At 51.0% G+C, this 24,841-nt stretch overlaps 1 long non-coding RNA gene across 1 annotated transcript; it reads left to right on the forward strand.

The window, feature by feature from the left end:
- Nucleotides 1-2,644: 2,644 nt before the first annotated feature.
- Nucleotides 2,645-24,375, forward strand: LOC144305271 (uncharacterized). The gene is made up of 3 exons (XR_013372327.1): nucleotides 2,645-2,830; nucleotides 16,972-17,113; nucleotides 23,641-24,375. It is a non-coding gene; the product is annotated as an uncharacterized LOC144305271 (long non-coding RNA).
- The last annotated feature ends 466 nt before the right edge of the window (nucleotides 24,376-24,841 follow it).

The following is a 24,841-nucleotide window of genomic DNA, read 5'->3' on the forward strand; positions in this document are numbered from 1 at the left end:
CATAAAGGCAGGGAAAAATATTCCATGCTCGTGGATCGCAAGAATTAAGATTGTGAAAATGTCAGTGCTACCCAGGGCAATTTTCGCTTTCAGGGAAATCCCTAATCAAAATCCCATGGACGTCCTTCAGAGAGTTGGAACAAATGGCCTTATGATTTGTGTGGATTCAGAAAAGACCCCGAATAGCCAGGGGAATATTGGAAAAGAAAATCGGAGTCGGGGGCATCACAATGCCGGATTTCAGGTTGTACTGCAAAGCTGTGGCCCTCTAGACGGTGTGGTACTGGCAGAAACAGACACAGAGATCAACGGAACAGAATAGAGAACCCAGAAACGGTCCCTCACCTCTATGGTCCACTAGTATTCGACAAAGCAGGAAAGACTACCCACTGGGAAAAGGACAGTCTCTTCAATAAACGGTGCTGGGAACACTGGACAGCCACGTGCAGAAGAATGAAACTAGACCACTCTCTGACACCAGACACAAAGAGAAACTCAAAATGGACGAAAGATCTAGACGTGAGACAAGAATCCATCAAAATCCTGGAGGAGAGCACAGGCAACTGTGCTTTTTGAACTTGGCCACAGCAACTTCTTGCAAGACACATCTCTGAAGGCAAGGGAAGCAAAAGCAAAAATGAACTCTTGGGACTTCATCGAGATAAACCGCTTCCGCACAGCCAAAGAAAGAGTCAACGGCGCCAAAAGACAACCTGCAGAATGGGAGAAGACATTTGCAAGTGACCTATGAGATCAAGGGGCTGGTATCCAAGACCTATAAAGAACTGATTAAACTCAACAGCAAAGAAACAAACAATCCAATCATGAAATGGGCAAAAAACAGGAACAGAAACTTCCAAATGGAAGACACAGACGTGGCCAACAAGCACATGAGAAAATGCTCCGCACCACTGGCCATCAGGGAGATACAAATCCAAACCACAACGAGATACCACCTCACACCAGTGAGGATGGCGGAAATGAACAAGAGGGGAAACAACAAATGTTGGAGAAGCTGTGGAGAAAGGGGAACCCTCTTGCACTGTTGGTGGCAACGGGAACTGGTACAGCCACTCTGGAAAACTATGTGGACATTTCCTCAAAGAGTTAAGAAAAAGAACTACCCTACGACCCAGCCGTTGCACTGCTGGGGGTTTACCCCAAAGATACTGATGCAGGGAAATGTCAGGACAACAGCACCCTGATTTTTTTTTTTTTTTAGAATGTACCTTTCATTAAGTGGAGAATGGGAAATCTACTACCTGATACAAAGATTCTAGTTTAAGCAAATCCCACAGAGAGGAGGAGAGGACGGGGAGAGTTAGGTTTAGGAAAGGGGAAGGGGAAAAGGAAGGGGAAAGAGGATGTGTGAAGACCTCACCTCCTCTTGGCAGCCTAAAGTGTCCCCTCCTGGTTTCCTAACCCAGGAAACCCCATTACACCCTTTGGGAATCAATCCTGGATGTGGAGGTTGGCATCTCACTCTAATGCCTTCCAGGGGTGGGGTCCATCTGGGAGAGTCTGCTGAGTCTGAGGGGGACTTAAACACATGATTGATATCTTAGGGTTCAGAGACCAAACTAAGGCATGGAGTGATAAGGGTGAAGGACTAAGGGAGGCCTGGCCTGGGATAGTTCTGACTCATCCACCCTGGGTGAGGGCCCAGCAAGCACACTCTTTCCTCTAAAGCAACACCAACACGTTCCTGGTTCTCCCTTGACCTGTCCTCCCTCTCGCACCCACTTCCCAAGGGAAATCCTCAGTCTCATTTGATATAGTCACCAGCTATTTCACAAGCCACCTTCTGTCTAGTAAAAGGAGGAGGGAAGATGGACAAACATGAACTAGCCCGACAGATGGCACCTCCACATGGAGGGGTGGGGGGCAGACAAATGGTGACTCTGAGCCACCTTCCTAGGGTTCTTGAAAAAATGAAATGGCAGGAGCACCTGGCCGGCTCAATCAGAACAGCACTCAACTCTTGATCTCACTCAGGGTCGAGAGTTCAAGCTCTATGTTGGGTCTAGAGATAATGAAAAAATGAATGAATGAACTTTTAAAAAATTAAGAATGTATGGGGCACCTGGGTGGCTCAGGGGTTGAGCGTCTTCTTTTGGCTCCAGGCATCATACCGGGGTCCTGGGATCGAGTCCCGAATCCAGTTCCCTGCGGGGAGCCTGCTTCTCCCTCTGCCTGTGTCTCTGCCTCTCTCTCTGTGTCTCTCATGAATAAATACATTTTTTAAAAAGATTTATTTATTTATTTATGATAGACATAGAGAGAAAGAGAGGCAGGCAGAGATACAGGAGGAGGGAGAAGCCGGCTCCATGCCGGGAGCCTGACGCGGAACTCGATCCCGGGACTCCAGGATCGCGCCCTGGGCCAAAGGCAGGTGCCAAACCGCTGAGCCACCCAGGGATCCCCAATAAATACATTTTTAAATGTATTTAAAATTTAAAAAAAATTAAATTTAAAAAATGGAATGGAAGTTAATGTGGCGAGGAGGATGTGAACGTACCTAATACTGCTGAACTCTAGGCTTAGAAACGGCTAAAATGCTCCATTGTAGGTCATGTCTATTTTTTACCACAACTTAAAACAACAAGACCCCCTGGCCTTGGCTCAGAGGGAGGTAATTCCGGGGTCAGGTTGGAGGGCATGTCCTGTCATCTGCAGTGTGGAAAACCAGGCTTCAGCAATCTGGAATATTTTCTTCCTCTCCAGGTAGACAGATGTGGTCACTGATGTCATCCCTGTAAAGGCAAGGCAAGAAGGAAGAACTTCAGCATTTCAAAGCACCTTTTAGGGGCACCTGGGAGGCTCAGTCCGGGTAAGCAGCTGACTCTTGGTTTCCCCTGCCAGGAGGTGGCACTCTTGACTCACCTGGTAAGGCTGTGGGGACCTCTGTAAGGAAGGTGTCAGGCCAACAGTTTCCAAGGGGCTTGACTGGCTCCAGAGAGTTGATCTGAGTTTCTCAAAGCTGTCTGATCCTATCTGAGTCTATGCCTGTGTCTTAAGGGATGACATTCCAGGGGCACCTGGCCTGCTCAGTTAGTAGAGAGCATGACTCTTGACCTCAAGGTTGTGAGTTCGAGCCCCATATTGGGAGTAGAGATTACTTTGAAAAACAAAATGGGGGTGGGGGGGAGAGGGGTGGGAAAGGAAGAAAAAGAAAAACAGATGCCATCCTACTCAAGGAAGGCCTTGGTAACACAACCAATCCTTCTAATGGTGTCTGGTTACAATGAGAGCAGATTCCCATGGAACTTACACAGATGATTTACAATTGCCATAAGAGAAAGAATACTCACTGAGTTTCTGAACTCTGGAGGGTCACAGGGAGGGAGGAAAGATAACTATCTTAATTTGTTCACAAAACATTTTCCTAAAATTTCTGTAAGTTATAGATATCTCTAGAGACAACGTTTCCTTCAAACTGGAAGAGCACAAGAGGGGATCAACAATATTTGAAACAAGAGTCATTAAAAACCGGTCATCATTGTCCTTTGCTCATTCAGTTCCATGTTGTTCCTTTCTGTTCTGTTTAAATGCAGCTTCTTCATTAGTTCTGGCAATTCATACTGGAGTTTTTATGATCTCAGGGTGACCAGAAACCGGTATTTGTCAAAAGTCCTTTCCGTGAATCCTCTGGAAGATGGACCATATTTTTTTTGTTGTTGTTGCTTTTTTTTTCTTTTAATAATACATTTATTTTTTATTGGTGTTCCATTTGCCAACATACAGAATAACACCCAGTGATCATCCTGTCAAGTGTCCCCCTAAGTACCTGCCACCCAGTCACCTCCACCCCCTGCCCTCTTCCCCTTCCACCACTTCCTTTCCCAGAGTTAGGAGTCTCTCATGTTCTGTCTCCCTTTCTGATATTTCCTACCCATTTCTTCTCCCTTCCCCTCTATTCCCTTTCACTACTATTTATATTCCCCAAATGAATGAGACCATATAATATTTGTCCTTCTCCGATTGACTTATTTCACTCAGCATAATACCCTCCAGTTCCATCCACGTTGAAGCAAATGGTGGGAATTTGTCATTTCTAATGGCTGAGTAATATTCCATTGTATACATAGACCACATCTTCTTTATCCATTCATCTTTCGATGGACACCGAGGCTCCTACCACAGTTTGGCTATTGTGGACATTGCTGCTAGAAACATCGGGGTGCAGGTGTCCCGGCGTTTCATTGCATCTGTATCTCTGGGTAAATCCCCAGCAGTGCAATGGCTGGGTCGTAGGGCAGGTCTATTTTTAACCCTTTGAGGAACCTCCACACAGTTTTCCAGAGTGGCTGCACCAGTTCACATTCCCACCAACAGTGCAAGAGGGTTCCCTTTTCTCCGCATCCTCTGTAACATTTGAGATTTCCTGCCTTGTGAATAATTTTCCTCATTCTCACTGTTGTGAGGTGGTATATCATTGTGGTTTTGATTTGTATTTCCCTGATGGCAAGTGATGCGGAGCATTTTCTCATGTGCGTGTTGGCCATGTCGATGTCTTACTCTGTGAGATTTCTGTTCATGTCTTTTGCCCATTTCATGATTGGATTGTTTGTTTCTTTGCTGTTGAGTTTAATAAGTTCTTTATAGATCTTGGATACTAGCCCTTTATCTGATACGTCATTTGCAACTATCTTCTCCCATTCTGGAGGTTGTCTTTCAGTTTTGTTGACTGTATCCTTTGCTGTGCAAAAGCTTCTTATCTTGATGAAGTCCCAATAGTTCATTTTTGCTTTTGTTTCTTTTGCCTTCATGGATGTATCTTGCAAGAAGTTACTGTGGCCAAGTTCAAAAAGGGTGTTGCCTGTGTTCTCCTCTAGGATTTTGATGGAATCTTGTCTCACAATGGATCTTTCATCCATTTTGAATTTATCTTTGTGTATGGTGAAAGAGAGTGGTCTAGTTTCATTCTTCTGCATGTGGATGTCCAATTTCCCCAGCACCATTTACTGAAGAGACTGTCTTCCTTCCAATGGATAGTCTTTCCCCCTTTATCGAATATTAGTTGACCATAAAGTTGAGGGTAGACTTCTGGGTTCTCTATTCTGTTCCATTGATCTCTGTGTCTGTTTTTGTGCCAGTACCACACTGTCTTGATGACCACAGCTTTGTAGTACAACCTGAAATCTGGCATTGTGATGCCCCCAGATATGGTTTTCTTTTTTAAAATTCCCCTGGCTATTCGGGGTCTTTTCTGATTCCACACAAATCTTAAGATTATTTGTTCCAACTCTCTGAAGAAAGTCCATGGGATTTTGATAGGGATTGCATTAAACGTGTATATTGCCCTGGGTAACATTGACATTTTCACAATATTAATTCTGCCAATCCATGAGCATGGAATATTTTTCCATCTCTTTGTGTCTTCTTCAATTTCTTTCAGAAGTGTTCTGTAGTTTTTAGGGTATAGATCCTTTACCTCTTTGGTTAGGTTTATTCATAGGTATCTTATGCTTTTGGGTGCAATTGTAAATGGGATTGACTCCTTAATTTCTCTGTCTTCAGTCTCATTGTTAGTGTATAGAAATGCCACTGACTTCTGGGCATTGATTTTGTATCCTGCCACGCTGCCGAATTGCTGTATGAGTTCTAGCAATCTTGGGGAGGGTTTTGGGTTTTCTATGTAGAGTTTCATGTCATCAGCGAAGAGGGAGAGTTTGACTTCTTTGCCAATTCTAATGCCTTTAATGTCTTTTTGTTGTCTGATTGCTGAGGCTGGGACTTCTAGGACTATGTTGAATAGCAGTGGTGAGAGTGGACATCCCTGTCTTGTTCCTGATCTTAGGGGAAAGACTCCCAGTGCTTCCCCACTGAGAATGATATTTGCGTGGGCTTTTCGTAGATGGCTTTTAAGATGTTGAGGAATGTTCCCTGTATCCCTACACTCTGAAGAGTTTTGATCAGGAATGGATGCTGTATTTTGTCAAATGCTTTCTCTGCATCTAATGAGAGGATCATATGGTTCTTGGTTTTTCTCTTGCTGATACGATGAATCACATTGTTTGTTTTTCGAGTGTTGAACCAGCCTTGTGTCCCAGGAATATATACCACTTGGTCATGGTGAATAATTTTCTTAATGTGCTGTTGGATCCTATTGGCTAGTATCTTGTTGAGAATTTTTGCATCCATGTTCATCAGGGATATTGGTCTGTAATTCTCTTTTTTGGTGGGGTCTTTGTCTGGTTTTGGAATTAAGGTGATGCTGGCCTCATAGAACGAATTTAGAAGTACTCCATCTCTTTCTATCTTTCCAAACAGCTTTAGTAGAATAGGTATGATTTCTTCTTAAAACGTTTCATAGAATTCCCCAGGGAAGCCATCTGGCCCTGGACTTTTGTGTCTTAGGAGGTTTTTGATGACTGCTTCAATTTCCTCCCTGGTTATTGGCCTGTTCATGTTTTCTATTTCTTCCTGTTCCAGTTTTGATAGTTTGTGGCTTTCCAGAAATGCGTTCATTTCTTCTAGATTGCCTAATTTATTGGCGTATAGCTGCTCATAATATGTTTTTAAAATCGTTTGTATTTCCTTGGTGTTGGTAGTGATCTCTCCTTTCTCATTCATGATTTTATTAATTTGAGTCTTCTCTCCCTTCTTTTTAATAAGGCTGGCTAATGGTTTATCTATCTTATTAATTCTTTCAAAGAACCAACTGCTGGTTCTATTGATCTGTTCCACAGTTCTTCTGGTATCGATTTCGTTGAGTTCTGCTCATATCTTTATTAAGTCTCTTCTGCTGGGTGTAGGATCTATTTGCTGTTTTTTCTCTAGCTCCTTTATGTGTAAGGTTAGCTTTTGTATTTGAGTTCTTTCCAGTTTTTGAATGGATGCTTGTATTGCGATGTATTTCCCCCTCCAGACTGCTTTTGCTGCATCCCAAAGATTTTGAACGGTTGTCTCTTCACTCTCATTAGTTTCCATGAATCTTTTAATTCTTCCTTAATTTCCTGGTTGACCCTTTCATTCTTTTAGCAGGATGGTCCTTAACCTCCACGTGTTTGAGGTCCTTCCAAACTTCTTGTTGTGATTTAGTTCCAATTTCAAGGCATTATTATCTGACAATATGCAGGGGACGATCCCAATCTTTTGGCATCGGTTCAGACCTGATTTGTGACCCAGTATGTGTTCTATTCTGGAGAAAGTTCCATGTGCACTTGAGAAGAATGTGTATTCAGTTGAGTTTCGATGTAAAGTTCTGTAGATATCTGTGAAATCCATCTGGTCCAGTGTATCATTTAAAGCTCTCGTTTCTTTGGAGATGTTGTGTTTAGAAGACCTATCGAGTGTAGAAAGCACTAGATTGAAGTCACCAAGTGTAAGTGTATTGTTCTCTAAGTGTGTCTTAACTTTGGTTATTAATTGATTGATATATTTGGCAGCTCCCACATTCGGGGCATATATATTGAGGATTGTTAAGTCCTCTTTTTGGATAGATTCTTTAAGTATGATATAGTGTCCCTCTTCATCTCTCACTACAGTCTTCAGGGTAAATTTTAGTTTATCTGATATAAGGATGGCTACCCCTGCTTTCTTTTGAGGGCCATTTGAATGGTAAATGGTTCTCCAAACTTTTATTTTCAGGCTGTAGGTGTCCTTCTGTCTAAAATGAGTCTCTTGTAGACAGTAAATAGATGGGTCCTGCTTTTTTATCCAGTCTGAAACCCTGCACCTTTTGATGGGGTCATTAAGCCCGTTCACGTTCAGAGTTACTATTTAAAGATATGAGTTTAGTGTCATCATGATATCTATTCAGTCCCTGTTTTTGTGGATTGTTTCACTGAACTTCTTCTTAAAGGGGAATTTTGAGAGTCCCCCTTAAAGTTTCTTGCAGAGCTGGTTTGGAGATCACATATTCTTTCAGTTGCTGCCTGTCTTGGAAGCTCTTTATCTCTCCTTCCATTTTGAATGAGAGCCTTGCTGGATAAAGTATTCTTGGTTGCATGTTCTTCTCATTTAGGACCCTGAATATATCCTGCCAGCCCTTTCTGGCCTGCCAGGTCTCTATGGAGAGGTCTGCTGTTACCCTAATACTCCTCCCCATAAAAGTCAGGGATTTCTTGTCTTTTGCTGCTTTAAGGATCTTCTCTTTATCTTTGGCATTTGCAAGCTTCACTATTAAATGTTGAGGTGTTGAATGGTTTTTATTGATTTTTTTTGGGGGGGGATCTCTCTATTTCCTGGATCTGAATGCCTGTTTCCCTTCCTAGATTAGGAAAGTTTTCAGCTATGATTTGTTCAAATACATATTCTGGCCTTCTGGCCCTTTTGGCGCCCTCGGGAACCACAATTAAATGTAGATTTTTCTTCCTCAGGCTGTCACTTATTTCCCTTAATCTATCCTCATGATCTTTTGTTTGTCTCTATTTTCCTCAGTTTCCCTCTTTGCCATCACCTTGTCTTCTATGTCACTCACTCGTTCTTCCACCTCGTTAACCCTCGTTGTTTGGACTTCTAGTTTGGATTGCATCTCATCCCATTGATTTTAAATTTCTGCCTGATTAGATCTAAATTCTGCAGTCATGAAGTCTCTTGAGTCCTTTATGCTTTTTTCTAGAGCCACCAGTAGCTTTATAATTGTGTTTCTGAACTGGCTTTCTGACATTGAATTGTAATCCAGATTTTGTAACTCAGTGGGAGAGACGACTGTTTCTGATTCTTTCTTTTGAGGTGAGGTTTTCCTTCTAGTCATTTTGCTCAGTGCAGAGTGGCCAAAAACAAGTTGTACTGGGAAAAGGAGAAAAAGAAAGAAGAGAAAGAAGGAAAGAAAAAGAAAAAAGGAAGAAAAAAGTGAAAAAAAAGAATAAAGAAGAGAACGAGAAAAAAAAGAAAAAGAAAAAAAGGGGGGAAGCAAACGGAAATCAAACAGCAAAAAACAAAACAAAACAAAAAAACAAGGGGGAGTATCTTCTGATTCTGTATACTGTAAGTCCCTTGACTTCCCCTGGAACTTTCCGGTGCTGCTTGGTCAATAATTTCTTTTTCCCTTGTCCGTCTAGCTGGACTTCTGGGGGAGGGGCCTGCTGTGCTGATTTTCAGGTGTTAGCACTTGGGGGAGCTGCTGTGCCCCTGCCTGGTGCAGGGCTCTGTGGGGGTTGTTTACCCCGTGAGGCCCCAGGAGGAACAACTCTAGTGGCTGCAGCAGCTCTGGAAACCTGGATTCAGCCCCCGCAGGAACTCCGTCTGCAGGGCCTGGAGGCTCCGGGGCGGGGCCGCTGATCTGCTCAGCTGGGGCAGGAGCGTCCTCGCTGTCCTGGGCCCTCCCGGCCTCTGCCTGTCCCGGGGGAGGCGGGATCCTGGGCTGTGTCCCGGCGCCCTGTGCTCCGGGGCCAGCGATGTTGGATTCGCGCACCCGCCCCGCAGCCCCCTCCGCGGAGCCGCCCCCCAGCCCCCCCACCCCCAGCTGTTCCGGGTCCCGCCGTGCGCGCTGCAGCCCTTAGGGAGCTCGGCCGCGGAGTGTGGGGCTCTCCCCGGGGCGCAGGTGTCTATTAGTGTCCCAGGGAGCCCGAGGGCATCCCCGCCCTCCTGGGGTCCTGCTCCAACTCCCTGCGAGCCCCTTTCCGCCGGGGGAGATGGTGCAGCTCCTGCTTCTCCGGAATGGGGCTCTCCTGTCCTGGGGACACTCGCCCTGGCTTCAGCCCGGCTCCTCGCGGGCCCCTCCCCCTTGGAGGCCTTTTGTTTCTTTATTCCTTTTTCCCCGTCTTCCTACCTTGATAGAAGCGCGAACTCTTCTGACTGTAGCATTCCAGCTGTTCTCTTTATTTATTTTTTTAATTTTATTTTTTATTTATTCATGAGAGACACAGAGCGAGAGAGAGAGGCAGAGACACAGGCAGAGGGAGAGGGAGAAGCAGGCTCCATGCGGGGAGCCCGATGTGGGGCTACATCCAGGGTCTCCAGGATCACACCCCGGCCTGCAGGCGGCACTAAACCGCTGGGCCACCAGGGCTGCCGTCTTTAAATCTCAGGCCGAATTTGTAGATTTTCAGGATGGTTTGAAGGTTATCTAGGTAATTTGGTGGGGACAGGTGACTTGGGGACCCTACTCTTCCGCCATATTGCCCCTCCCTCTCAGGTGGACCATATTTTTGCAAGAACATCAGAACCACACCTGTAAAGGACAGGGCGGTCAACAATGGACATGGTGAATGACCCCATGAGAGTTCATTATAATGCAGTTGAGAAGAAAATTTGATCATTTTCTATCACACACAGCGTTTTAACAATTCGAACGTCGAGCAATGGCACTGTACCAGGACATGTTACAATTTTAGGAATTTCATTTTGCTTTTGGAACACTGACCGCATTCACACACCCAATAGAATCAAAGAGGGCTTATTATTATCTGTTTGACAATGCTTCTCATGTGACTTCACATAGCAGGTAAACTATATATATATTAGTCAAGAGACTCTATTTAGGGTCTGACTTTTGGGAATCTGTTGAAAATCAATGAATGAATGAACAAACAAGCAAACAGCCAGCCACACAGTCAGCCACCCAGCCAGTCAAACCAACCAACATCTCAGAAAGTTTCAAGGCAGGTGCCTACAAAGAATCACGGATCATTATAAAACTGAAAACTTCAGTATCTGTTTCGCCAAGGTGGCCCTAGGAGATTCTACAGCAGGTTATAGAGTTTCCCCAAAATGCAGCTCCTTTACTTTTGAGAAGTTTTCACTCTGTTACGTAGGTAAAGACCAGATAAAAACGAATCTTAAAAGCTTGCTGTTCTGGACGAGTAAACAAACTAACAAACCTAGTCTTTATTTCTCTGTTCACAATCTTTTCTCAAGAGTAGACTACCAATGCAAGAAAACCTTGTCATGTTGACAGAGAGAAGAGCCAAATCTCGATGTTATGCCAGTGTCCTTGTAAAACTCACTTCTCCCAGTCTCAGTCTGTCCTGACCATGCATACAATCAATTCCTTTTCAAGAGCTCTCCTTCAGGGATGCCTGGGTGGCTCAGCCTTTGAGCGTCCGCCTTCTGCTCAGGGTGTGATCCCAGGGTCCTGGGATCGAGTCCCACATCGGAGCTCTCCTGTGCAGCCTGCTTCTCCCTCTGCCTGTGTCTCTGCCTCTCCCTCTCTCGGTGTAAAAAAGACATAAACAAAGTCTTTTTTTAAATCTCAAAAAGAGGGCTTCAGAAACACCTTCTACGATGTCCTATTCCATTCAGAGTCAGTCTTGAGCTTTCTTTCTCTAAATGGCCAGGTTCTAGGATGCCTGGGGGGGCTCAGCGGTTGACCGTCTGTCTGCCTTCAGGCCAGGGCATGATCCTGGAGTCCCGGGATCGAGTCCCATATCGGGCTCCTTGCATGGAGCCTGCTTCTCCTATCTCTGCCTCTCTCTTTGCCTCTCTCTGTGTCTCTCATGAATAAGTAAATAAAAGCTTAAAACATATATAAAAAAAAATAGCCAGGCTCCTTTTGGGACAGGATTACTTTCTTTTCCCTCAACAAAAAATGTATTCTCATGCCTTGTACCTCTTCTACACATCTCCTACCTTCTCACACACGAAGTTCCTTTCCTTATCATTTTCCAGGAGTCTTGATTCCATGTGGCAGACTTCTTTTAAATTGTACTTATTTACTTTTTCTTAGAGAGAGCACTGTGTGAGGGGGAAAGGAGGAGAGAGAAGGAGGAGAAGGGAGAGGAGGGGAGGGAGAGAGACAGAGACAGAGAGGCAGAGACATAGGCAGAAGTAGGCTCCCCAAAAGGAGCCAAATGCAGGAATGAATCCGGAACTCCGTGATCAGGCCCTGAGCCCAAGGCAGATGCTCAACCGCTGAGCCACCCAGGCGTCTCATGTGGCAGACTGTTAACTCCTAGAAACCTCAGTCTCTGGTGAAAAGTCAGTAAGAACCAGCAGTACACTGTCTATCTTACCAGAATTCTTTAGCTTGGCAAATGTATGACTTCATGTCATGGTTTTTAGAAACACAGTGTGTGTGTGTATGTGTTTATAACACAATTTTTAAGAAAGCATGAGACATGCTTACTAACATACCCAGGTATCTCCAGTTTTTCTGAATAAAACAAAAAGAAAAAATGGTGGGGGGGAGAGAAAAGGAAAGGGTAGGGGGGAAGGAAAACAGAAGGAAACAAAACCAAAAACCACCTTCGGTGTCTTAGGGACTTATGCTTTAGTATTTTACCTTCTGTTGAAAAGACAGACATAGGTATCCGATGAATTTAACCCAAGTTATCAATTAACCTAGCACACCTTCAAAGTTTCAGGTCACCAAAGATTTTGGAAACTCCTGTAAAGGTTTAACCTATAAACCATTTTTTAAAACCTATTTGCTCTTAACAATGAAAAGTATACGAGACAGACAAAATTGACCATTTTAAGTAGTTTCAGTGGACAAATCATAACAGGCACAACTTAACTAATCCATTGAGGTGTTAAAGCAAAGTTGAGTAGGGCTGTCCCTTGGGCCTAGACCCTCCAGCATCCAGGTCAGTCTGGGTGGAACAAGGGCATAAGTAGTTCTCATCTTTTCTCTGTCTGTTTTCTAGTAAGACAGCAAATGTGGTTTCTTTGTCTAATGGTGATGGAGGGGTCTATTTTGACCGCCCCATTACAGGCTCACAAACTGTGACTGGAGCATAGCATATCCCACAGCCCACCCCAACGGTGGGGTGGGGGTGGGGGAGATAAAGCTGGTTATCTGTATGATATGTGACCTTGATAGCTCCAAGGACATGTCTTTGAAAAATCAACCAACAACCTTGAATTGGCTTGAAAGCTGTATAATGTCCTCTAATGCCCCTATGTCCTCTAAAAAGTCAATCGATGTTCCTTCCCCACTCCCACTGTCAGGCTCCCGTGGGAAAATCTGAAGCGGGTGGTTGAAGTCCAAGGGAGCCCTCGGGCCTCCTTCCTGCCTACTGATTTGGGAGGTACTGCAACGTGAACCTCAGAAGGAGGTGGCCCAATGGCTTAGGGTGATTATTGCTCCTTGCCTGAAGTGGGGAGGTGGGGGTGCGATGGCAGTGGAGGCACCAGAGATGGCAGAGGAGTTGACCACTCCAGCCACTGGAGTGCTGTAGAAACTGGGGGGAAGGGGGGAAGAGAGGGGAGGGGGAGGGGGAGGAGGAGCCTGGGGGATGGTGGGGCTCAGGCAGAGGCCCCAGGGGAGCTGCCCACAAGGCCCAAGGCAGAGTTAAACTTTGTGTTCTTTGATTTTTAAAGATTTCTTTATTTATTCATGAGAGACACAGAGAGAGGCTGAGACACAGGGAGAGGGAGAAGCAGGATCCCCACAGGGACCCGATGTGGGACTCAACCCCAGGGCCCCAGCATCACACCTTGAGCCTGAGGCAGACGCTCAACCACGGAGTGACCCAGGTGCCCCTCTTTACCTTTTTCTTATCCATCACCTTCCACCCTTCTGCCCCCACCTCTGCCTGCTCCTGTCTTTTCCTCCTGCAAACAGCTTCATCTGTGGTTGCCTTTCAGCCTCTGAAAGACGTGGAAGAGCTGGCAATGGGTTGAGCATTGGTTTTGGCGCTTGTGCTTGGAGAGGAGAAGTGGATTTTGAATTTCTGGTGGCCACCTGGCCTGCTTTCCCCTTCTTCATGATTTTGACTATTGGGAAGTGGGGGGTTGGGTCAGGTGTGTAAAATTTTGGTCCATCCTTATTTCTCTGGACCACCTCTTGGGTCTTGTCCTACAAGGCATCTTTCTGATCAGGTGACCTACAAGTCCAAATGGAGGGAATTTCTTTTTTTTTTTTTCTCAGATTTTATTTTTGAGAGAGAGAGAGAGAGAGGCAGAGACCTAGGCAGATATCTAGGCAGAGGGAGAAGCAGGCTCCATGCAAGGAGCTCAATGTGGGGCTGGATCCCGGATCATGGGATCACGCCCTGAGCCAAAGACATACACTCAACCGCTGAGCCATCCAGGCGTCTCGAATTTCATCCCGGATCATGGATTTATTTATTCATGAGAAACAGGCAGTGACAAAGGGAGAGGGAGAAGCAGGCTCCCCGCCGGAAGCCCGATGTTGGAGCCCAGGCCCCAGGACCCCAGGATCACGACGTGACTCCAAGGCAGATGCTCAACACAGAGCCACCCGGGCTCCCTGTTTCTTTAGTGTCAAGGGAAGCAGACAGGCAACCTGTGTTCAAAGGGACAGAAATAGAGCCCTCGTGCTGAGGTTTTCCGAGGCCTTTGGACCTGGGTCGGTGTGAAAGCCGAGGGAGCAGGGCCCAGAAACGTTCAAGGCTGAGAATTTCCTTCCTGACATTCATTTCACAGATGCTTGATTGAACGTGGTATCGTATGGCAAGCGTCCTTCTATGTTTGGGTTCTAGCAAGACCCAGAGAGCCGAAGCTTCCAACCTCACAGACTTAAAGTTGCAAGTTGGATGCAGAGATAGGCAGCAGGCAGGGCCGGAAAACCGGCACCCCCGTGAGTCGTGTGTGAGGAATATGGGACCGCAGGGCGGCTGCAATGCAGCCTGCTCCGGATCCACCTGGGTCAGTAGCGTTTCCCGACTCAGGACGGGCGCCAAACAGGGGCCTTGGGAATGTTTTTCTCCTCTTCCGTGGGACGAGGATATCTGCCCCTTAGGGGACACCCACTCGCCCCCACCCCGCGCTTTTGGAACCACCCAGGCTGCACCGGTTCCGGTCCAGCTTCCAGCCAGGCAAGGGCACACTGGAAATCTCATCCGAGGCGTCCTGCCGCCCTCACCCCCAAACACCCGGGTCACTGACTGGTGGGAGACGTTCCTGATCAGATGTACAAATGTCTGCAAACTGAAACCGGTCCTTTCCTTCCTGCGTCATCTCCCCATGACCTGGCACCGTTTGTGGACAGAGAGCCTTCGTGTCGCCACCACCACCACAGCAAACAAGGACGGTCCTCAGTACCAGAACTGTCAAATGAGAATCTGTCCTGTCTTAGCCTATTTCCTAGACGGGTATGGTCGGGTGTGTCTAGAGATAGAAGTAGAGCATGTGGTCGTGTGTGGGAAGCAGAGGAACACACAAGACCGTGGGTGGCAATGGGGAGCAAGGTGTGGACTGGGGACGCCCGGGGTGGCTCTGAGGTTGAGCGTCCACCTTTGGCTCAGGGTGAGATCCCGGATCCTGGGATCAAGTCCCACATCAGGCTCCCTGCACGGAGCCTGCTTTTCCCTGCCCCCCATGTACCTGCAGCTCTCTCTGTCCCTCATGAATAATTTCACGTTTAAAAAAAATACATGTAAGGACGCCTGGGTGGCTTGGCATTTGATCGCCTCCCTTCAGCCCCAGGCATGGTCTTGGAGTCCCAGGATCAAGTCCCGCAAGGAGCCTGCTTCTTTCTCTGCCTGTGTCTCTTCCTCTCTCTCTCTCTGATGAATAAATTAAATATTTAAATAAGTAAAAAAAAAAAAAAGAAAGAAACAAAGAAAGAAACAAAGAGCACAAGGTTGTGGGCCGGAAGCAGAGGAACATGAAAGACCATGGGTGGCAATGGGGTGTAGGAGGGGTAGACTAGAGATGCCTGGGTGGCTCAGCAGTTGGGCATCTGCCTTCATCTGGGATTGTCATCCCGGTCCTGGGTTCGGTCCCGCATCGGGCTCTGTGCGAGGAGCCTATTTCTCCCTGTGACTAGGGTTCTGCCTCTCTCCATGTCTCTCACCAAGAAATACATAAAATGTTGGGAAGAGAAAAAAATATCTGGGGATGGGTTAAGCATGATCAGGGTCAGCCAAGGGGTTGAGTCAGTGGGTCCGTGTTACAGGCGATCCAACACTGGTAGCAACGGAAAAAGTACACAAGACATGAGTGTGAGAACATCGGGGGGCAGCAAGGATAGGGCTGCTGGTCGACCCATGGATGGAAAAGAGACTCAGAGATAGGTGGAGATCGTTTAGGCCACGAGACTTCTAATCATTGGCTTTACCGGGTAAAACTGCATGAGTTCGCAAGTGAGCACCAGCTATCCTGAGGGAAACTTTGGAGGCAACAAGCTACTAGATAGTTGGATGACCCTTATGCCCCTATAGCGAGGGCGGAGGACCAATTTGCACATCAGGACCCTAAAAACCTCCCCCAGAGTTTCCTCTGGCTGTCATTGATCTCTGTGTCTCTTTCTGTGCCAGTACCACACCGTCTAGAGGGCCACGGCTTTGCAGTACAACCTGAAATCCGGCATTGTGATGCCCCCGACTCTGGTTTTCTTTTCCAATATTCCCGTGGCTATTCGGGGTCTTTTCTGATTCCACACAAATCTTAAGGCCATTTGTTCCAACTCTCTGAAGGACGTCCATGGGATTTTGATAGGGATTTCCCTGAATGTGAAAATTGCCCTGGGTAGCATTGACATTTTCAAAATATTAATTCTTGCGATCCATGACCATGGAATATTTTTCCGTGCCTTTATGTGTCTTGCTCAGTTTCTTTCAGAAGTGTTCTGTAGTGTTCAGGGTATAGATCCTTTACCTCTTTGGTGAGGCTTATTCCTAGGTGTCTTCTGCTTTTGGGTGCAGTTGAAAATGGGACTGACTCCTGAATTTCTCTTCCTTCAGTCTCATTGTTAGTGTATAGGATGGCCACTGATTTGGGGCTTTGATTTTGTATGCCGCCACACTGTCGAATTGCTGCATGATTTCTCGCAAGTTTGGGGCGTTGTCTTTTGGGTTTCTCCGTACAGTGTCACGTCATCTGCAAAGAGCAAGAGTCTGTTAACGTCTTTTTTGTCAATTTGAATGCCTTTTGTTTCCTTTTGTTGCCTGATTACTGAGGCTAGGACTTCTAGTACTAAGCGCGGGGTCTCTGATCCACCCGTCTCCCCAGTTTCTGTGGTGACAGGGGGCCCCAGGACCTCCTTCTCTGATGGATCAGAGAACTGGTGCTGTTCAGCGGGTCAGCTTTCCTCTGCTGATGGCAGGAGTGAGGATCTCTAAAGTCCATCCATGTCGGGCCACAACCTGCAATTCTTTTCATCTTTTATAATGACAGTGAATGGATTTTAGCCTGTTCCGATGCCAAGAGGGCCCTCTCACCCCAATGTCTGGCAAAGGGAAGAGATGGATTGAGGAAGTCCTTGTGCTGCAGTGAAACAGGATGTCATCCGTCGCTCAGGGATATGTCCATCGTCAAGGTAAAGCTGCCCTGGTTTGCCGTTGCCCACAATCCTTGATACCACCCCATCCCTCCCTGGGGAGATGGGAAGAGGGGGATTTTCCCAGGACTTCCAAGCGAAAAGGGGGAAAAGAAAAAAAAAAAAGCCTAAAAAGAAATGACTACCTGGGAAAAAGATGTAACACGTAGAGTGTGGACACCTGGTGTCCACTCGGGATGATGCAGCCTGGTCCAGGCCAGAGAAGTGGGTGAGAAGCAGCCATTCCCATAGGCAAGGCTGAGTCTCCCTGTTTATCCCTCCCCCGGGCTGCTGCTGTATACCAGGCTGCGTCACTAAAACTGAACACCCTGTTCCTCCTCAGGAGTCAGCCCTACCAGCCCTTCTGCCCCCGCTCCCCACCATCCAGGACCCCCCGCACCCCCCGCCACACACACACACACACACACACACACACACACACACACACGCCGCCCCCAGCCAGGCCACCGGAACCTGGAAACAGTGTGATCAGGCTCCCCATGCCCGCATCCATCCAGGCTGGAGCTTTTCCCCCCGTGACCCCCAGAGCACAGACTCAGGAGATGTATGCAAACAAAGTGGAACGAGGCTTTATTTTCAGCTATGGAGGAAACTCGTAGAACATGGGAAGGACATGGGGAGGGCAGGAGTCCAGTGTGGGTCGAGGAGGAGTCCTGTGCGCTGCAGGACTGGAGGCAGATGGGACACGGGCCTCCGCACACCGTCCTGAGGCCTGTAGCCACTGGGATCTGACACAGCCTCAAGCCACCCACCTTTGGGTCAAAATGTGGGGCAAGGCTTGGGAGTGTTCTGTTTGCTGGCTTTCGGGATGCCCAGTGTCGCTCCAGGACCACAGAAGTCAGGGCTAGATTAGGGTTTCCCATGGACATGAGGTGTAGCCTAGAGGGAAGGGGCACGCTGGCGACTTGCCAGGAAGCTACGGACTCAGGCCCGCATTTTCGTCCTAGACCCCAAAAGAGTGGATTGCGAGGTGTCGGGAAATGACTTGTGGCCCGGCGCAGTTCTTTTGCGACTCCCCGAGCCCGGGGCAGCTGACGAGGGGCTCGGCCTGGCAGGGCTGCTCCTGGCTGTGCTCAGATCAGAGGCAGCGCCACGAGGAGTAGGGCCCAGGACCCACGCGACCCTGCAGGTGGCCTCGCTGGCAGTGCTGCTGGGCTCTGGGCTGGGCCTCGGGGGCCTCTGAGCGGCTAGGTCCCTCGGGCTGGGACTAACAGGAGGGGCGTTCGGGCCTCCAGACACAGGGTTGTGTTTGGTGCTGGCTCGGGCGGTGGTGTTGGGGGTGCTGCCGCGAGGGTAGCCCCGGGTGTTCGGGCCCAAGCTGTCCCCAGAGCGGTGTGTGCTGCTCGGGGCCCCGCTGGTTTGTGGTGTAACGCTGTGAGCGCCAAAGCTTCGCCTCTGATCTGGGGCAGCCTGTCGCCTCCCCAGGCCTGCGGGGACTGCCTCAACCCCGAAGGTCAAGGGGGCTGAGCTTGTGGGCCCGGGTATTGGGCAGGGCTGCCAGCTGCCGGGCCCAGCATTGGTCACAGAGCCAGGGGCGGTGGCCGTGCCAGGGGGCACGACAGCTGGGGTGACAGCACAGCCTGGCTGAATGCCAGCATGGGTGCCCGAGGTGCAGGATGTGGGCGAGGAACCCCCCAAAGCCTCCTGTGTGGCGCTGCCCAAGGAGAGCTGGCCTAGAGCAGAGGTCAGGGCCCGGGCCGTGGTTGAGGCTCGAGCTGCCCGTGGTCCGTAGGGGACAGGGCTGCAAAGGGTGGTGGCTCCCTGACACTGCCCATCCGTGGCCCCGAGTGTGGGCTGAGCTGGGGTTCCTGGGTTCCCACAGGGACGGTTCACAGGTGTGCTGGGGCTCCAGAGCCCCAGTGCGTGCAGGCCAGTGCTGGCTGTGACTGAGCCCATGCTGTCCCTGGAGGGCATCGGAAGGCCCTGGGCAGGTGGATAGAAGCTCCCACTAGAGCCACGGGGAGAGGCCAGGAGCAGAGGCATGCAAGGGGGAGTGCAGTCCATGGGGGTGACCTGGACGTCAGAGGCTGGCTGGGGAGCCAAGCCTACAGATGTGCCGCTCGAGGGGCTGGAAGCGACGGCGCAAGTGACCAGCAGACTCCTGGAAGGGGGGGCATGAGGACCCACGGCGGGAGGGGAGCTCTGGGAGCTGAACGCTGCACAGTCGACACACATGGGGCTAGGGCAGTCCCTTCTGGAGGTGCTGGTAGCAGTGGGGAAGGCACAGCTGGCAGCTGTGAAACCGCTGACCCAGTGCTTGGTGGCAGAGAGCCCCCTCCCTCGCCTCCCATCGCAGGGGAGTCCACGCCGGGCTTCACCCTGGAGGGGGGCAGGGACTCTACTGCAGCTGCGGGAATGGGCCGGCCAGGAGCTGGGCTGCTCAGTGCACACGCCAGGCCTGATGCAGAGCAGGGTCCCGGCCCTCGGCAGACAGGTCAGCCCTGCCCGATCTCGGGCAGGACGCAGAGGCCAGCAAGGTGCGTGGGGCTGGGGGCAGGGACCGTGACAGGGAGGAGGGGGCGCCAGGGGAGCTGGGCTCCCCCTGAGACAGAGGCGGCACAGAGACAGCCCCTCCACCAGGCGGCAGGACAGCCAGGGGACGCGGGGAGTCCTGCTCCGCCCGCTGTGCACTTAGGCCAGGGGCTGGGGGGACAGCTGGCAGTACAACAGCCCGTGCAGCAGGCCAGGGCAAGGCACTGCAAGGGCACGTGAGGCCGCCCCTCGAGATGCCCTCCATGTCCCCTCGTCGCAAAGCGCGGTCGATGCGCTGGAGGGCGGCTCTCTTCTCCGCGTCTAGGTCCTGGGCGGTGACTCGAAAGCCGAGCACAGGGGCTGGCGGCAGCCGCACAGGATCCCCTGGCCTGTGTGGCAGCAGAGGCATCTTGCGTCTTCGGGGCCTGGAGCAGTGAGACGTGGGTGAGCGGTTCCTGCAGGTTTCTTTCTGCCCGGTGGTGGCACCCGCCTCCTCCTGGCGCTGGTTCTCCATCTGGCAAGGCACAGAAGGCGCCGCGGGACGCCAGGGGCTGTGTGGGCTGACTTTGTCTGGGGGCGTGGGGGGCGGCCAGCCCTGTCTTGTGGCTGGAGCCCTCCTCCTCTGCGCTGACGGGACCTCCCTGGTGGAGCTGTAGGAGCTGCTGATGGCATTTCGGTGGCGGCAGGAGCTCCTGCCGGCCGGGTGGGACTCCTTGTCAGCTGCGTCGTCTGATCCCTGTGCGGGGAGGCTTCTGTGCAGAGGCCCAGGCCTGGGCACAAAGGAACGGGGGCTTGTGTCCACCCTGAAGGGCCCGAATGCCGGCTGTGCTGCCCCGGAGCCTTTAGCGCACCTTCTCTGGGCGTCTGGGGGCCCCGTGAGTGCGGGGTCCTCCTGCTCCTCCCGGGCCCTCCACGCCGTCTTCCCTGCGGAGACGTCTTGGGCACAGCTGGGTGCTGACGTTGGCCCCGGGGTGACAAGCCGCAGCTGCGGCACATAGGCAGGGAGTCTGCCCGGGACGGACGCGCAGGTGAGGGACGCCTGGGCCTGGGGGGCTGACAGCTTCGCCCTGTGCAGGCCGCCGCGCCTGCGGACCCAGGCGATGAGCCCCAGAAGAGAGCGCAGGGTCCACAGGATCACGGAGTGCCCTGCGGCGGCAGCCAGGGACGAGCGCCCAGACCGGGTCGCGGGACGCTTGGAGGATGGCCTCGGGGTTGACGCCGGCGCGGGGACCGCCGGGCCCCCCTGCGGGCCAAGGCTGGTCGGGGGGCGCCGGGCGCGGGCTGCAGGCGGCCGAGCCCTGCTGCCAGGGGCCGACCCCGCGGGGCCCGGGCCGTGCCTGAGGGGCGCAGCCTGCCCAGGGAGGTGCCCATCGAGCGCTTGGCTCCGGGCGGAGGCCGTGGGTGCAGAGCTGGGCTCCCGGCGCTCTCCTTCAGGTGCCAACGTGGCGGCCCAAGGCCCAGGGCAGCGTTTGGCCCGTCGCCAGGACACGGCTTTGGAACCCGGGGCGCCTCAGAGTGGGGCGTGGGCACGAGGCCCCGGGGGCGCAGGGATTCTGCGGGAGGGCCCCCGAGCCCTGGGACCGCGTGGCAATGATCCTGCCGACGTGTGGCCACCCCGCGACCGCCACCCTCAGCCTTTCCCAGATCTCCTGCGGTGATGCTTGAGCTGAGGCACGGGAATCGCCCGGCGGTCAGGGGTCCTTGTCCCTCGGCAGGGCCCCGGGGACCCTCCCTGAGGGTCTCTGCCGTGATCCCCGCACACCTGCTAAGCCTTCAGGTGGCCTTTGCAGGGCTGGAGGCACTGTCTTTGCCTTCAGAAGTGGTCCCCTTTGCTTCTTCCTTGGGTGTTGTGCTGTGTGTGCCTTTGGATGCGACCCAAATCCGTCGGTTGCGTGGGCCGTCGTCTGAATGGTGCTGCGAGACTGTGGCCCCTCTTAGCGAGCTCTGAGGAACGTTTCTCTTTCTCTTTCTGTTGTTTTATTAATCAAGCAACACATGTGTTCAGCTCAGGGTGCACGTCCTGTGTCTCCTTTTGTCCGCGACACATTCCCAGCACCTTGTCCTGCCCTTGCTGTGCTTTTTGTGTCCACCTGGCCCCATGACCACTCAGGGGTTCATCTGAGGGTTGGCTCTCCCGTCTAGCCACCCACACCCCCCACCCCGGTAGATACAATGCAAAAGATACTATTGACAAAACTCTCCTTAGTTTCTGAGGGTACCCGGGGATCATCACCCAAAGCACCCGCTGAAACCCAAACAGGAAATAGTTTCTTTCTAACACCCTGTGACAGAGACACCCAGGGGTCCTCTGGTTTGCGTGGGTCCCCACAGAAACGGGTAGGAAACCCCAGCTTGTCAGCTGCACGTGTGGTCCTGGGTGGCCCTGGCCTTTACCTCCTGACGATGATGACGATGATGGGCCCTCACTCTCTGGTTGTGCCAGGCACTGTGCCACGTTGTTCACGTATGTTAATCTGTATCCAGTCCTCGCAACCACGTTAAGAAGCAGGTAGCCTTATCTCCCGTGTTGTGCAAATGTGGAAGCTGAGACCTGCAGAGGATGAACCGCCTACACCAGGTCACCCAGCTGGGAGGCTGTTGCCCCCTTGAGTCCTTGTTCTGAGCGGGTCACACGGGCTTTAAGGCCTGGGTAGAACTCAGGGCCTGATCGGCCCTCAGTGGTGTAGACCTTAGAGCTGACTGGAGAAGGGTGGTGAGGGGGAGAGCATGCTGGGCAGCCTCCGCATCGGGCCTGGGTGCAGGAGCCTTTCGTCTTCTCTGAGCCGTGGCAGTGACCTGTGTCATCCCGTTTAGAGTGTGGCCGATGGGGAGAGCTGGACCCCCGATCCCCATGGGACCTGCTCCTGCCCTTCTCCCAGGAAGTAGGACTTGAGGTTTAGGGACGCTGGCCTCAGTGTGCATGCAGGAAAGGTGCACCGGGGTGTGTACACTCAGGGGCTGAGAGATGATAGTTTCTGCCCTGGACACAGTGGCAGGTGGTTGGGAAGGATGGGGCAGCAAGCAGACACAGAAGCAGAGAAGGGAGAGCTGTGCAGGGGGAGGGGTGGCACAGCCGGGGAGGGGAGAGGAAGACAATCACACACACACACACACACACACACACACCAGAGGTAGGAAGGAGGGAAGAAGAGAGCCCCAGGGATGCAGTGACGCCATCTAGACCCTGCCCTTTCCGGCTAGCTGCTCATCCCCATCAGCAGGTCACACGTGTTCCACCAGAGTCAGTCCCCTCTGGACCTGCATATTAGTCTGGGGGATTCTCCGCTCCTTTGGAGAAGTGGCTAGCATCTACTGTCCCCTGCGCGCAGGGGTGGTGGCACAGGTGGGGGCCAGAGATCAGCTCTTTCAGGGACTCAGGGCCCAGCCCACACCAGGGCCATGCACAGGAACTACAGGCAGTGGTTGCTGCCAAAGAAGCTGTTGGGGGCTGAGGATGGTGCAAACGTGGCCTGGGAATAGAATTTCTTTCACCGGTGGTTTGCTCCTAAAATAATTCCTCCGACCCAGGCCGGTAGCGAACCGTCCCCTTGCTGGCTTGTCTGCCAACGTTGTCTCAGGCTTTCCAGATTGCATTTCGGAAGGTCCTTGTGACACTGTCAGTCTTGCTTCTACCCTGCTGTGGGCTGCTTGCTCTACCTCCATCTAATACAACCATCATCTGATTCCTGGGATCCTAGCGTGGATGAGGCAGACAAGTGATCTGGGCAGACCTCATATGCCTGAAGGCGACAAAGACTGGAGGGTTTAGCAGGGCTCCTTGACAACATTAACGCCAATGGCTCGAAGTGGTCAGGCACTCACCATGTGCCCATCTCTATTCTGATCAGCTGCTTAATCCCCACAGGACCCTATGATAGAAGTTCCCATCCTACATGGGAAGAAATGGAGTCTCTGGGAGATGGTGTGACTTGTGCACAGTCACCTAGCCCAGGACAGGACAGGCTGTTCTTGGAACCTAGTTTCCCAGATTCCAATGCCAGACACTTGACCACTACATTGTCTTCCTTCCCAAGGCAGGTGCTACTTATTGAGCTCCCGCTTTGTGCTGGGCCCTGGGCAAGGGTTGGAGGATACAGAGATGAAGAAGACAGACCCATTCTCAGGGTGATTTCCTGCACGTGCTCTCTCCTGGGAGCCTTGAGGATCGAGCTGATGTGACCCCAGCACAAGGACAGAGCTTGGCACTGAGTAGGGCCTCTCGATTCATGTTAACTCAGTACATGTTGAACTTCTGCAAGTTATACAAAATAAGCATGTCCTCCCTCTGATTTATTTTTCTTTGAGTCCATAAAAGGAAAGAAAGACCTCATGCTTTGGTGACCTCATGCTTGTGCCATCAAGGCGTTAATCAAAGGTCCTCATGCTTGGGTTGTTGTCTCAGCCACCCTCAGCAACACAGGGCTGTGCTCTCTCAGGTAGTGGCTGAGGGACTGTCTTTCTAGGGATTCTGCCTGGAGATTTGCTGCCTCCCTTACACATATATTTCTCAGTATCTCTGGAGTGTGTTTCCTTTGATCCTGTATTTCCAGCACCTAGCACCATGCCTGGGAGCAGTTCCTCATCCAGGCATTGAAACCAGATGAACCCACTCTCAGCACCTCTTGACTGGGTGCTGGGCACAGCCACAGAAGCCTCCACGCCGCGATGTGCTCAGTGAAGATAGTAAGTGTATATGCTTCAGAGACTCAGGAATCCTGCCCCAGTGAACTTTGGTGAGGCAGGACCAGCCCCACACAGGTGCTCAGGAATGAGGGGGCATTGACAGGGTTTGCACGAGCAACATTGTTATCCTTAACATGTCTCTAAAAGCACTTTAGAAGCAACACATGGAATGCCAGGACTGACCCAGCTGGTGAAATCAGCAGAAGCTCGGCTCAGAGGTGATGTAAGAAAGCGATCTTAAAGTACACACACAATGACCAGGAACGCTTTTCAGATAAATCACAGCGTAGAGACCCGTGAGAAGCACGAAACAAGGCACGAGGCAGACAGCTCGAAGGTTTTGAACAGGGCATGTCACTCTCAAACAGGAGTAGGCTGATCTGGAGAGCCACGGGGGAAGGACACTCTACAGCGCACCATGGGCTCAGGGAAAGGACCCAGGGATGGACAGACTGGCAGGGGCTCCCTCCCCAGGGATGGGCTTGGGAGAGGAACGGGTGTGTCATCTGCTGGCTGAGCCACCCAATGTTGGGACCAAACAGATGGTCCTGC

The sequence above is a fragment of the Canis aureus genome, chromosome 3, assembly GCF_053574225.1.
Source record: "Canis aureus isolate CA01 chromosome 3, VMU_Caureus_v.1.0, whole genome shotgun sequence".
In the NCBI taxonomy this organism is placed as follows: Eukaryota; Metazoa; Chordata; class Mammalia; order Carnivora; family Canidae; genus Canis; species Canis aureus.